This window comes from Notolepis coatsorum (genome assembly GCF_963971535.1).
Source record: "Notolepis coatsorum genome assembly, chromosome: 11".
Classification (NCBI taxonomy): Eukaryota; Metazoa; Chordata; class Actinopteri; order Aulopiformes; family Paralepididae; genus Notolepis; species Notolepis coatsorum.
In genome coordinates, this window is record NC_140175.1 from 123109645 (window position 1) to 123125397 (window position 15753).

Genomic DNA, 15753 nt, shown 5'->3' on the forward strand with positions numbered 1-15753 from the left:
CTTTCATGTTGACATTGAAGCTGAAGGTGTCGTTGTCTATAGACCACTGAAGGCCAAGTGCATGCTCAGTTGGGGTCGCTTCCAGCTTAAGTTCGAGAGGGTCAGTGATTGTTGCTCTTTCTGAGGGTTTCACACAGTCGAGGACGTCTTTGTGGTTAGAGTTGAATTTGTGGAGGCGTAGGCCTCCTCGTTTGCACAATTTTTGTGCCTCGATGATCAGTTTCTTGGCCTCTTCGACTGATGAAACGCTGGCTAACCCATCATCAACGTAGAAGTTCTTCTCAATGAAGGCTGAAGCTGCTGGGTAGTCTTCTCTATGTTGGTGTGCCATGTACCTTAGGCCAAAATTGGCACATCCAGGAGACGAAGCAGCTCCAAAGAGGTGAACTGCCATCCTGTATTCCTGTGGTTCCGTTTCCAAATCACCTTCTCTCCACCACAGGAACTTGAGGTATTTTCGAGAGTCAGGGTGGACGAAGAACTGGTGGAACATTCTTTCCACGTCGCAGATTATGGCCACGTCTTCCTTTCTGAAGCGGCATAGAACTCCTATTAGGGAGTTGATTAAGTCGGGACCGGTCAATAGACAGTCATTTAGGGAAACTGCACAGAATTTAGCTGAGCAGTCAAACACGACCCGTAGCCTGCCAGGCTTTTGAGGGTGGTAAATGCCGTGATGAGGAAGGTACCAAGCGGTCTCTCCATATGAAGTGGTATGGTCAAGTTCTGCGTCACCTTTCTCGATGATGTCTTTCATGAAAGCCTTATAGCGTTCGTGATACTCTTTATCCGTCTTTAGCTTCTTCTTTAGAGACTGGAGGCGGACTGTAGCTAGTCTCTTGTTGTTTGGTAGGGATGGTGGGCTGCTACCCTTGAAAGGTAGAGGCATCTCGTAGTGTCCATCTTCTTTCTGTCTGATGTTCTCGCTGAGGAATTGTATGAAGTGAACATCTTCTTGAGACACGTACTTGTCCTCGTAGTTCCTTTCAGAGAAGTCCGACTCAAGTACTTTAAGGACATCTGTTGTAGACGGGGCTGGTATTTCTTTTACTGACACTCTATGTACAAAGCTCTGGCTCCCTTGTCGGTCCAGATGAGGGTTAGATGAGCCTATTATGCTCCAGCCAAGCTCTGTCCTCTGTGCAAAAGGTTCGTTTTCACAGCCTGTGATGACTTCGAGTGGAGCTAGCGCTGAGGGACAATCGCATCCTATTAACATACCCACTTCACAGTCTAGAAGTGATGGTAACTTGTTTACGAGATGCTTGAGGTGAGGCCACTGTAGCGCTGTTTTACCAGTAGGAATGTAGGATTTGTCTACTGGGATGAAGCTACGAGTGTAGGCTTGTGGCACTCTGATGTTGTTTGCAGAATGGAGTCCTCTGATTTGTAGGCCGCTGACACTCTTGCTGGTTATAACTGTATTTACAGCAGTCATTGTACTGAGTCTCAGCTTCACAGGTTGACTTTCCACACTTAACTCCTTAAGCAGGTCCTCTAAGATAAACGTTGTATCACTCTGTGTGTCGAGTAGTGCGTAAGTGAGCACCGTTATCTGTGGCTCTTGAACTGAAGACACAAGGACTGGGACAATGCTTGAGGTCGCAGAAGCACATCGGGTTGTAGTGTGAGACACGACTCTGCGGACTTCTTGGCCCCGGTAGTTTGCAGTAGATGTGCCACTCTGGGTTGTCTCTGGTGCTTGTGACCTCTCTTCGTGCAGACACGTTGGATGACGACGGTTGCAGGTGTTGCAGGTATGTCGCCGTTTACAGTCCTTGCTGGAGTGTCCCTTCTTTAGACATCCAAAGCAGAGGTGATTTTGGTAGATGTACGTTCTCTTATCCTCTATAGACCTTGATGCGAAGTTAGTGCATGTAGCAATGCCATGATTCTCATTCTTGCAGATTGGGCAAGGTGGTCTGGCTCTATAGGGTGAATACTGTGTCTCCACGATGTTGCTCTTTATGTGAGTGCTTGTATTCAACGCTCTGGCTCTCTTGGAAAACCTCTCGTCTGAGGCTCTGGAGTTCAACAGTAGTGGGGTAGCGATGGGGTTACAAGCTATTCGTGCCTCTTTGTTCAGAAACTTTGAAAAGTGTGCAAGACTTGGATAGCTTCCAGATTTATCTAGCTCTTCTACGATGATCCTGCTCCATCTTCGCACAATCCACTCAGGTAGTTTCTTGAGCAGTTTGTGGTTCTCTTCACAGTCGTTCAAGATGTCCAGCCCTCGGACATGTGGAATTGCCTCTGTGCATCCCTGTAGGAAGTCTGCAAACTCTCGGAGCGCCAGAGGATCGTTTGTGTTTATCTTAGGCCATCTCATTAGCTTGTCTCTGAACGCCCTTTGTATAATGAAGGGGTTTCCATACCTCTCTTCCAACACTCTCCAGGCACCTTTATATGCTTCTTCGGAGTCTCTGTAAAAGAATCCTTCCACAGACTTACGAGCTTCTCCAGTAAGGTACATTTTCAGATAAAACATCTTATCACTTGTTGGGAGAGGCTTTCGGTGTATCAGGGTCATGAAGGTCATTTTCCAATCAACAAATTTCATAGGGTCACCGTTGAATATTGTTGGTTCTGGTGTAGGTAGGCGATTCATGCTTAATGCACTTGTGATTGCTTCGGCTAGACTGAAGGCCTCTTGGTTTGCCGTCGCGCTGGGAGATGCTTGACGTTGGAATGCTGTAGGATGTAGCGGAGCACTATATTCAGGATTTTGGTGAGCAGTATTTATTTCATGGTCAGTGACTTCTTCTTCTTCGTTGTCTAGATCACTTCCCGAACTGTATGCCCTCACTCGGGCTGCTGCTACCTGGACTTCCTTCTCTGCTTGTAGCTGCTGTAACTTCATCCTCTCCTCCTCCAGCTTACGTCGACTCTGTACCTTCACCTTCTCCATTTCCATCAGCATGGCTCCCTCTTCCCCCTCTAGTTGGAGGAGACTGGTTTGCTGAGCCTGGATCACTTGAATGGCCTTTACCTCTTCCACTTTAGCCGCAAGTTCAGCTTCCCTCCGCCTGTTTGATGCCTTGGAACGTTGAGAGTGAATTGTTTCAGTATTTGTGTGACCATATACAGATCTGTACTCTTCTTTGTTCAGAGCTATTCTCACCCTCTCCTTCTCAAGTCTTTCATTAAAATCTTCCTCTTTTGTTTCCAGCTGCTTACACACAAGCTCTTGGGTGTCTGTCGTCAGCTGAATACAGGCGTCCATTTTATTTGCGATCTCAGGAGTCGTGGCATGGTTACGTAAAATGGACTCATATAAACTTCTTACTAAGTCACAACTTGCTTGAATGTCTTGTTTTAGTCTTTCAAGTTCTTCTGCTGGACAGAAGGTTCTTAGCTTCCCTCTTGCTTCCTTGGCTATCTTCTTCCACTTCTGATAAGCTTTGTTAAAAGCTTTCTCATTCCTCTTATCCTCCACTTCACGGTTTTCTTTTCCTTTCTCGGTTAGAGTTCTTTGGCGAGCACCCGTTCTGTTCTGTTCCAACTCCAAGAGGTTGCCAGCTTCGTCTTCTTGGGCCGACATTGTGCTTGATCACATACACTCAAAATATCAAATAACTAGATGGTATTTAAGAGTTCCACTTGCTGGGATGGATATCAGACAGCATAATATTCATTAAACATACAGGAGTTGCCACACGTCCGTGGTATTGCTGGGATGGATACCAGACAGCATGAGGGTAATTAGATATACAGAAGTTGCCACACATCCGTGGTATTGCTGGGATGGATACCAGACAGCATAGGGTTAATTAGATATACAGGAGTTGCCACACATCCGTGGGTTTGCTGGGATGGATACCAGACAGCATAGGGTTAATTAGATATACAGGAGTTGCCACACATCCGTGGTATTGCTGGGATGGATACCAGACAGCATAGGGTTAATTAGATATACAGGAGTTGCCACACATCCGTGGTATTGCTGGGATGGATACCAGACAGCATAGGGTTAATTAGATATACAGGAGTTTCCACACGTCCGTGGGTTTGCTGGGATGGATACCAGACAGCATAAGGTTAACTCAGTAGGCTCATTCTTCCTTCTCTTCATACATGTATTTTCTTTAGTAGGGTCCTCAACATACATGTGTTCTCTTCAGAGTATGGTCTTCATTGTACATGTATTTTCTTCAGAGTGAGGTCTTCATTGTACATGCATTTTCTTCAGAGTATGGTCTTCATTGTACATGCATTTTCTTCAGAGTATGGTCTTCATTGTACATGCATTTTCTTCAGAGTGAGGTCTTCAACATACATGCATTTTCTTTGGAGTATGGTCTTCATTGTACATTTATCCACTTCAGAATAAAGTCTTCATAATACATCCATCTTCTTCAGAGTAAGGTCTATTTCACATTTATCCACTTCAGAATGAGGTTTCATAATACATTTATCCTCTTCAGAGTATGGGTTTTTACTCACTGTTTATCATCTTCAGAGTATGGGTTTACTCACTGTTTATCATCTTCAGAGTATGGGTTTTACTCACTGTTGATCATCTTCAGAGTACGGGTAAGTCTTCGCTCACCACTGGTCGGTAAGTTTTCACTGTAACTGCCCCCCGGCTTGGTGTTGAAATAAAGATGCGGTTATGTTTCGTACAGATGCTTTTATTTGTTTTCTCTTTTTTCTCTTGCATTTCAGCTTAGCAGTACTGTAGCTTTTCTTTGGTAGTTGTGTCGTTGCACCGTGTTTGTACAGGTAGTGACGGTTGCATCATTTGCTCCGTTTGCACCCCGTTTGCACCGTGAAAACTGCATAGGACAGTCAAACACAAACATACAATTAGTTACATATTTCACAGTTCAAAGATATTTAAAAGGTGAACTCGTCTTCCATAACAAAGGCACTCAGGGAAAAACAATGATATATAATAACGTTACTTGTCCGGCAGCAGGTGCCTTTGATTAGAATCTACTTCGTGAGTGCACCACTTTATATGTTTATAAATGTTTGGCGGTTACACACATAAATATACAACAACATATCTTCAACAACAGTAATAATAATAATACATTTGAGTGTTCGACATACCTTATTCCGCTTTACCAAGGGTAGTTAATTTAACTGGAGTAAGGTCCTTCTATCATACATATTCGCTGCCTGTTCCGTCGTTATCTCTGAGTTACTTCCGCCTTGGTCACACAGGAAGCTGTGACTTTATACTAAAGGAAGACGAGCTCTGCCCCCATGTGGACACTAAATGAAAGTGCACAAGTGGCTCCGAAATATTATTTTCTTAAATAGATAAATAGAGGGCTCAGTATTCTGAGCCTATACAGAGAAATTGATCATCTAGACCAACGCAAATCAAAGCTTATGACAGTAAAGATGATAGGCATCTTTACCCTTGGCGGTCAGTTACACATACCGTGGCGGTACAGGCTTTAGCAGCCCACCAGCCACTCGCCGGGCCGACCCATCTCATGGCGTCGGCCGGGCGGGGCACTGTTTCAACATGTCAAAAGCAAAGGACTGACGCTAACACAGAGCACCAGTGGTGGTTGCAAACAGCAACCTCCACTGTGGTGTGCACCATGAAGGGGTTAATGAATAAATGAACTAACACCACGAACATACTGTAGAATGGGCAAGCCCATGTACACAACGTTAAGGGGAGGCGGACCAGAGAGAACCAGTCCCGCATTCATTCATAATATTCACAACAGCACACCAGCCCTAGACTTCAGCCCATTTACCCATGAAGGTAAACAAAGCCCCCCCCCGCACTACTCCCCCAGTAGACACCGATTGACCGTCAGCATGAATGGTTGAGAGGAGGGAAAAACTGTAGCATAGACAGATATTCCCGTAGCAGAGAGACAGACCAAAACAGTAGCCCCACTATAGCATAGCGTTCGACGCTAATGTGGACAGAAAACAGTCAGCTGAGCCACAACACTGGCCGCCGCTAAATTCCGTCCTGCAGCAGTATAGCTCTACTGCCACCCGCCGAGCCGACTCGCTCTCAAGCATTGGCTACCGGGTGGGACACCGTTCAAACCCCGCCGAGGCACAGGACCAATGCTACCTGGCTAGGCTACCTAGCCATGGCACACCCGCCCTGTACCCTGTCAACCCATAAAAAGGGTAAAATAGGACCCCCACATTAGCTACCGACTGACCTTCATCAATGAACCGGTTTAAGAGGAGGAAAAAGCGGCAACATCCCACGGCGGGGACATTAGAACAGTGCCCAGCATGTCAGCAGTAGTGTTAGCATTTAGCATTAGCATTAGCATTTTGCGTTAGCATTAGTGTTTAGCAGCACGCTCCAGGATTGCTTGGAACCCGTCCACTTCAGTGGAACGTTCACCAAACCATCCCGCCCCTGGCACCGACACACAACTTGGTTGTGTTACAAAACAAACCAGCATTACTAACACTAGCATCAATGCCTGATGACACAGGGCTCACCTGTGTGCGAGCCGGCTCGATAGCCAACCTCGCACGCTGTTCCTCGATCTGCTGCCACAAGACGAGGGAACATCAGAATAGACCCGACGTGTCGTTGGAACATACCCCGAAGATTCCAGGGGTAAGCAAATCTCCGTAAGCACTCAATATTATCTAAACTTTTCGAACAGCTAGTTGCATAGGGCGACTTGCATCCGCTATGATGGAAACGAAAATAGAGGAAGAGTGAGTGGTGGCCATGCCCAGTGCTATGTAGCACGCCACTAAAGGGGCGGGGCCTGGCAGGTGGTGGGTGTATTTGATTTTATTCGTTGATGGAGTACAGTAGGTGCATGGGATGGGGTGTGTCTCGGTATGGCTTAAGAGCGGGACGCGCTGCAAGTACGCTATATAACTGGAATATGTTAGTTGTTTACACAATGTTGGATTATGTAATTGGTTTTGTTAGATGGCATGCTTTGAAGCCCATGCTTTGGGCCTACTTTTTCTGCGGATGGTTTTGTGAATAAATCTCCATTATGCTTCAATTACTGTGTGTTTATTGTATAGCAATAAGGTTGGATGAATTCGGCCATTGTATAAAAGTATTACACCACTTGAAGTCGTGTGTTATAGAAATTAGATCACGCCTATGGGGGTCTAACGACCCTCGGCTGCGCCTCGGGCCTAACAACCACCCATAGGCGTGATCTAATTTCTATAACACACTCCGTCGCGTGATGTAATGCTTAATTTGAGGTCATATTCCAGGTGTAGTGAACTCCAATCGAGCGGAGCATGTAACGCCTTACTTTTATAAATAATAAAGTACCTTGGCCCTAATGAGGAACTAAATGTTAACAAAGTATATAAAACAAATATTCACCTGACCGTTTGAATTAGAGGTAAACAGATGGATAGGTCTTTACTGAATGTGTCATTAGGAAGTGGAGAAGAAGCCATTCTGGAAGGATCTCAGGTCTGAGACTTGAGTAACGATAATCAATAGTTTTAAATCAAAGCTCTTTTGTGTAAGAAATTGAAATACAAAGTGCTTAATGTTGAAATATCAAGTCAATGAAATAAATGCAACACAATAATTGAAATAGGAATAAAACAACAATAAATAAAAATAGTGGTAATGAATTAATTAGATAAAAGCTCATATAAAATGAGCATGGTGAGACACAGACTAATGCAGCACAGTAAAAAGGGTCAAATTAAAACGGAATGGGTTAAACAACCATTTAAAATGAGCAACTGGTTGGGCTGATCTAATCCCAGCAGCTGGTTGGTATAGTGGAAATTCGAGATAAAAAAAACTAAGACAGCCAGAGAGTGTGTTTCTCTGGTACTTTATTCAATCACATAATGTGTTCTCTTCCTCACACTCCCACAGAGTCAGTGGTTGTGAAAAAGAGCCCTGACCACTTGTCCGCTGACCCCTTATATAGACAATATATCATAGAAGTGTCTGGTTATTCCCCTGATCAGTTATATTTATGTATTGACAGCTATAGACCCTTTCAGTTCTGTCCTGGGGGATCCCCTCCGGGTGCCTATGCTGGTTACTGCACGTACACACATTAACCATGGTGTCGTAACATTAACCGTGACGACACCAGAGAGCAACCACCGGTCATATCAGGTCACAGTATCTTTCCTCTACAGCAGTGGTTCTCAACTGGTCTAGCCTCGGGACCCAACATTTTCCTTAGTTATTAAGTCGCGACCCAAATTTTTGAACCACTATGATTTATAAAAATAAATAAAAAAGTGCAGTAATACGCAATCTTTCATGCACTGTTAACAACATGAAATAAACACAAAGTGCAACAAAAGTGCAACTAGGGCTAAAAACCCAATGAAATAAAATAATAATAAATAATATGCTTCTTAGCAGCTTTCTTAGCTTAACATAACAGACCTAAGTTTGGGGGAACTAATGGGATAACTGGGGTTGCAACAAAAGTGCAACTAGGGATAAAAACCCAATGAAATAAAATAATAATAAATAATTATGCTTCTTAGCAGACTTCTTAGCTTAACATAACATACCTACAGTAAGTTTGGGGGAACTAATGGGATAACTGGGGTTGCAACAAAAGTGCAACTAGGGATAAAAACCCAATGAAATAAAATAATAATAAATAATTATGCTTCTTAGCAGACTTCTTAGCTTAACATAACAGACCTACAGTAAGTTTGGTGGAACTAATGGGATAACTGTGGTTGCAAAAAAAGTGCAACTAGGGCTAAAAACCCAATGAAATTAAATAATAATAAATAATTATGCTTCTTAGCAGACTTCTTAGCTTAACATAACAGACCTACAGTAAGTTTGGGGGAACTAAGAAGGAAATAATCAATAGATGGGCAGAGTATGTGGAAACACTATACAAAGACCAGAACAGAACATCAGACACAGGAATTAGTCTAGAAGATATAGAAAAAGTCCATATCACGAAAAAAGTAGTTGAAGAGGCTGTGAAGTCACTGGCCACGGACAGATCGCCCGGCGAGGATGAGATCCGTGCTGAACTGATTAAGAACTCTGGTGACAGATGCATCGAGCTCCTTGTGAAACTGGTAAACAACATCTATAACTCAGGAAATATTTCAAATGATTTCCTAAAATCAATGTTCATTCCAATCCCAAAGACCGGAAGAGCCACAGAATGCAACAATTACAGGACTATCAGTTTGATATCTCATGCATCAAAAGTACTCCTGAAAATCATCAAGAACAGAATAGAACCCATAATTGAACATCAGCTCTCGGATAGCCAAATGGGTTTTCGCAAAGGAAAAGGAACAAGAGATGCAATCTGCCAACTCAGAATCATTGGTGAAAAATCGATAGACCAACAGAAGAAGCTGTATATTTGCTTCATCGATTTCACGAAGGCCTTCGACAGAGTTGAACATACAACATTGATCAGAACAATGGAAGAATTCAAAATACCAGTTATATAGCGTACTTGCATCGCGTCCTGCTTTTGCCATACCGAGATATACCTCATCTCATGTACCTACTGTACACCATCAACAAAAAAACAAATACGCCCACCACCTATAGAGGCGTACTATAAAGTACTAGGCGTGGTCACCACTCACTCTCCCTCTTTTTATTTTCCATCATAGCGGTCGCAAGTCACCCTATGTAACTAGTGCTATGAAAAGATTAGAGAAATTGCGTAATGTTGAATGCTTACCGGAGGTTTGCTTACCCCTGGAATCTTCGGGCATGTTTCAGCGACACGTCAGGCCTATTCTGATGTTTCCTCGTCTGGTGGCAGCAGATCAAGGAGCAGCGTGCAAGGTTTGGCTATCGAGCCGGCTTGTACACAGGTAGGCCCTGTGTCATCAGGCATTGATGTTGGTGTTAGTAATGCTGTGGAGTGTGTGTTGGCGCCAGGGGCGGGATGGCTTGGTGAACGTTCCACTGCAGTGGACGATTTCCGAGCGATCCTGGAGCATGCTGCTAACACTAATGCTACTGCTAATGCTAATGCTGAAATGGGTCGTTGTTCTAATATTCCCCGCCGTGGGACGTTGCCGCTTTTCCCTCCTCTTGCCCGGTTCATTGATGAAGGTCATTCGGTAGCTAATGTGGGGGGTTTCGCTGAGTCTTATTTACCTTTTTTACGGGTAAAAGGGCTGACAACAGGGTGCAGGCCGGGTGTACCGTGGCTAAGTAGCCAGGTAGCTTTGATCCTGTGCCCCGGCGGGGATGAACGATGTCCCACCCGGCCGATGCTTGAGAGCGAATCGTCTCGGAGGGTGGCAGTATGGACGGATGAGTGGTATACTGCTGCAGGATGGTTTTTAGCGGCGGCCAGTGTTATGGCTCAGCTGTCTATTTTCCTATCCACATTGGCGTCGGGTAGTGGGGCTATGGGTCCAGCCGACATTATAAACATGTTGCATGTTTGTGGTGTTATAGAGATCTTGACTCAGTCGCAAGCTATAACTGTGGGGAGGATTAGGATGCTATCAACGTTTGTTAATAGGCATGTCTGGTTGGAGCACTCTCCTCTTGGGGAAGAGGATAGGTTTTCTCTCCTCACTACTCCTTTTTCCACAGAAGGACTTTTTGGTCGTTCTGTGGAGGCGCAGGCGGTTGTTGATCTGGGTCCCACACCGCCTCACGCTGTGCAGCCAGAGGTTGGAGCACGGCCTCGTCAACAACTGTGGCGAGGCCCTCGACAGGCGGCCATGTTTCCCCCGCCAGTGGTACCCTGGGCAGAGAGTCAACAGGGATCCGCAAGGCCGACAGCCTTGGCGGCCGAGGGATCGGCCATTTTGGGTGTATTCGGCTTGGATCAAACAAGCCGTCGTCATTCTGCCACGAGCAGCCCGCTCCCCGTTCAATCCTCTCTCCGTTACCCACGGAAGCGGGGCTCTGATCGTTTTCCTTTGGCTGCGGGCCGCGAACCTTCTTTGAAGCGCATGCGGCCCCACTTTTCACTTCTCATGGGGACAGGGGCTGACACCCAGTTGATGGCTGAGCCTGGGTCTGTCCGTGAGAATGTTGTGCTGTCGTGTGGCTCCTGCACCACACGTTGTGTGATGGGTGAGCCTGGTGTTACGGCTGCCACTATTTACAGTGGTCAGCAGGGGGACTCGAGGCCTCTTCAGTTGAATGCACAGCAAGGGTTACCCCGGCCTCGCCTTCGCCAGGCGGGGTGTCACGCTGATGCCTCCCACTCCCGTGAGAGCGGCAGTGGTCTGCAAAGAAGAGGCAAGCGTGATTTGGGTGATAGCAATATCACTGCAGGGCTACGGCGTGTAGGAGCCCATGGGGTCCTCACGCCTTGCATGTCTAGTTGTAGAACAACTCCTCAGCATGCGCTAGAGGGGTGTTCAGGGGGGGGGGTGTGTGTCAACCAGTTTGATGGCAGCTTCTCCCGTATCAAACCAGCCCTTTCTGTCGGGGTCCCCCCTTGGGTGCGTTGCACAGCGGGAGGGACCGGGCCAACTACCTACTGTTCCTTGCGGCCCAGCGTCAGTTGACGGCGGGTGCGCTGTAGGATTATTTTCACATATGGCGACAAGAATGCCATTTGGGGGAGTAGATAGGGAGAACGTTGAGGGAGGGGCTTGTGTTGCAGTTCACACAACCCCACCCTCCGTTCTCAGGTTTGGTGCCGACCCTATTGTCAGGGTCAGAAGCAGTGACAGCCCTGGCCGACGAGATCCAATCTCTGTTGGCGAAGCAGGCCGTAGTCGTGGTCCCGAGAGAGGACGCGATGTCAGGCATCTACTCCCGTTATTTTCTGGTGCCCAAAAAAACGGGAGGGGTCAGACCTATACTGGATCTGTCCGCGTTCAATCGTCTGTTTGTAGCGAGACCATTCAGAATGTTGACCGTCAAACTCCTGCTGCTTGCTGTCAGAAGGGGAGACTGGTTCACCTCCATAGACCTGAAGGATGCGTATTTTCACATCCCAATGTACCCTCCTCACAGGAAGTTCCTGCGGTTCCTGTTTCAGGGCGTAGCGTACGAGTACCAGAGGTTGCCGTTCGGCTATTCTCTGGCTCCCCGCACATTCACCAAGTGCGTAGTGACTGCGCTGGAGCCTCTACGTCGTCGGGGAATACGGGTTCTATTCTATCTCGACGACATTCTACTCCTCAGTCGTTTGGAGGAGGTTGCCAGGTCTCATGCCAGGCTGGTGGTGGAATTCCTCACCAGGCTGGGTTTTGCTGTGAACTGGAAGAAGAGTACGCCTCTTCCCAGTCAACAGGTGGAGTACTTGGGCTTGACGTTGAGGTCAAGGCCCATGATTGTAACCCTCTCGGAGCATCGGAGGGTGTCTATCCTACGCATGCTCGGGGGTTTCCGTCTGGGAGGGACGGTCACGGCGCTGCAAGTGATGCGCCTGCTCGGTATGATGGCATCTGCTCACACGGTGGTTCCTCTTGGCCTCCTCTTCATGAGGAGGATACAGAGGTGGTTCTTCTCTATGGGAATAGATCCGGTGAGGGACAAATGGAAACGGTTGACGGTTCCTTTGTCGATATGGGGAGATCTCGCCCATTGGAGGAGGCTGGGTATCCTCACCATTGGGGTCCCCATGGGCAGCAGGCGCTCACACGTCACGGTCTTCACCGACGCCTCTCTCACGGGTTGGGGAGGGACGTGTCGGACCAACGCAGTGGGGGGCAGGTGGACGAAGGTCCATGCTGGCCCGTCTACCCTGCACATCAATGTGTTGGAATTGAAGGTGGTCCTCCTGGTCCTCAAACGGTTCGACCACCTGGTGGTAGGCGAGCACGTTCTGGTCAGAACGGACAGTATGACGGCAGCGGCGTATATCAACAGGCAGGGTGGGACTCGTTCCATCCGCCTGCACTGGGTGGCGGTCGAACTCTGGCTATGGGCATCTCGCAGGCTGCGCAGTCTGAGGGCGCTCCATATCGCTGGTCTGGAGAATGTGGGCGCAGATATGATGTCTCGGGGCGGTCCTCGTTACGATGAGTGGGAACTCCGCCACGATATAGGCAGATCTGGGATCGCTTCTGGGAGGCCTCGGTGGATCTGTTTGCGAGTCGACGTTCTCACAAGTGCCCCTTGTGGTTCTCGGTCAGTCGGGCAGATCATCCCCCCTTGGGGGTGGATGCCTTCTCGATCTTTCCATGGCCGCCCGGCCTTCTGTACGCCTTTCCTCCTGTACAGCTGTTGAGTCAGCTGTTGGAGCGGATACGGAGGGAGCGCAGGACGGTGATCCTGGTCGCGCCGGACCGGGGCACGGCAGTGTGGTTCCCGGTCTTGATCCAGCTACTAGTCGCTTCGCCTTGGGTTATTCCTTGGTCGGCGACGGCCCTCTCTCAGCAACACGGGTCGCTGTTTCATTACCCGGTGTTGGGCCAACATCTGATGGTGTGGCTGGTGGGACGGTAAGTCTGGAGAGGATGGACCCTTCTGTGGTTCATACCATCCGGAATGTGCATGCTCCCTCCACTGTCGCTGTTCTGAAGGGCCAGATTAACACTGAGAATATACGTTTTATTATTTTATATAACTTGTATATTATTTATATATATAAGCTATATACCTTTAAGCCTCCGTTTGAATCATAGCATTATTCGCTTCCCTCATTGGACACCGCCCTTGGCATTGACGGCGCCAACAGTCGCGCCCCCCAGACAAGTTCAAAGACGAGTCCGGACAAGTTGAGACATGCCCTTGGCCAGCGCATTGATTCCGGACAAGAGATTCGGTTGTGCTCTAGAAATCACTGAGTATATATTGTGGAAGGCGCAGCAGCCGTAGTGTGCAGCAGTAACGAGTTTGTGTGTGAAACCTAAACCCGTGAAGTGCGAAGTGAACCCAGTAACTAGTGTGAACCTAACGTAGTGTTCAGCAGTAACGAGAAGCGCGTGAACCTTAGCAAGTGTGTGTGGACTTAACGTAATTAGTATCAGAACACGAGGTGAACCTAACAGCAGAACGCTTGGACATGTGAGCAGTGGAACCTACCCGCGGTGTATCGTTACGGATAACTAGTAGCTCCTTAGATACGACCTTGATATTGTAGAACCATTGTTGGTGTATTATAGTGAATTGTGTAAGCGTAGTACCGTGGAGAAGAGCATCGTTAATACCATTGGCGTTTGGATTTAACTACACCTGAAGATCTGCATCGGGCTAGCTTCGAGGACGAAGCTAGCTAGCTATCATCACTGCCATCGGGCATTGGATTAAGAGCTATTACCCTGCTATCGAGCACTTGGATTACAAGGACTGGATCCGTATGAGACCCCCTTTCTTCAGTGGCCAGCAGGAGTATCCGACTATTCTTCAATTCCTCTGGAGCTTACCACTCCGTGGGGGAAATCACCAGTCTCCAGCTATACCCCTCGTTTGCCCCGTATCGCCATCTCACTCCATGCAGCGCTCCGGTCGAGTATTATTAACCTAGGAATTATTCATTCCCACTGACTTTGATACTCTGACATTCTACTATCATTCGCCATAAAAGAGCAACGTACTAATTTCAGTTGTATATTTGATATTGCTAATAAAATACTGTAAACGTTATCTCTTTGTCCCCGTGCCGTCTATTGAGTGTCTGCCATATTTAACTGTACTGTCTGGCAAGTAATAATAATATTTAGTAGTGGTTTAATCTAAACAATCTTTAATACAGTCAGGGTTTTGTAACCCCTCAGTTACAATTGGTCCTTCGAGCCGGAGGGTATCAGTAATAATAATCATATTAATAATAATATGGCCAGCGGCGGACACTCTCCAAACGGCTCTCCCATACTAGAGCGCCCTAGGCGCCAGCGTCAGCCCCCTCCACACTTGGAGAACTACGCTGTAGATCTACCCCCTAGCTTATCTAAAAGAACGTTAAGCACGGATAAAATTAGTAGCTTAAGTATGCCCAACCTTATCGACCTGTCGCCCCCACCGGTAGAGACCCAAGCTGGTTTAAGCGAAACTGACTTAGCTCACGGGGGGGACAAGCGGGACATGACTTGACTATGCCCAAAGACCACCGCGCCACCGAGATGGACCTCGGAGCGCCAGAAGATAAAGACCGCGCCGCCGAGATGGACCTCGGAGCGCAAGAAGGTACAGAACGCGCCCCCGAGATGGACCTCGGCGCGCACCAGAGAAAAGAGTACCGCGCCTCCGAGATGGACCTCGGAGCGCGGGAGAAGATAAAATACAGCGCCCCCGAGATGGACCTCGGAGCGCATAAAGAGAACAGGTCAACGCCAAGCCCTGTCAACTCCAGATCACCATCATCAGCGTCATCCCCAAGCGAGGCCGACCAGAGGCTAGCGCAAGCCCTGATCGCCACGCTGACAGCTTCAACCGAAAGAGACTGCCTCCAGGGTGAGCGTGACCGTCTCCAAGCGCAACAACAGAGTGAGCGTAACCGCCTACAGAGTGAACGCGAACATCTCAGACTGGAAGAGAGTCGCCTCCAGGCTGACGCCACGATGACTATCAGACTAGAAGAGAGGCGCCTCCAGGCTGAAGAAAACATGGAGCGAGACCGCGCCAATGCGCAACGCGAGGCACAGCGCGACGCAGCCAATGCCCAGCGCGAGGCGGAACGAGACCGTCTGCAGGCGCAAATGATGGAGCAAGCGCTCCAGAGGGTGACTCCCCACTCCTCCACCCGGAGCTCCCGGAGATCATCACGACAAGGGTCGAGGGCACCTTCCCCTCCCCGACCAATCTACATGGGACCCAGCCAACGGGAAGAACCTGCTTACGTCGCCGAGAAACTAACCAAGCGACTACAAAGCCTAGCGGAGGACGAGGGAGGACATAAAGCCCACACGCACAAACCCATCTCAGACCAGGAGGAA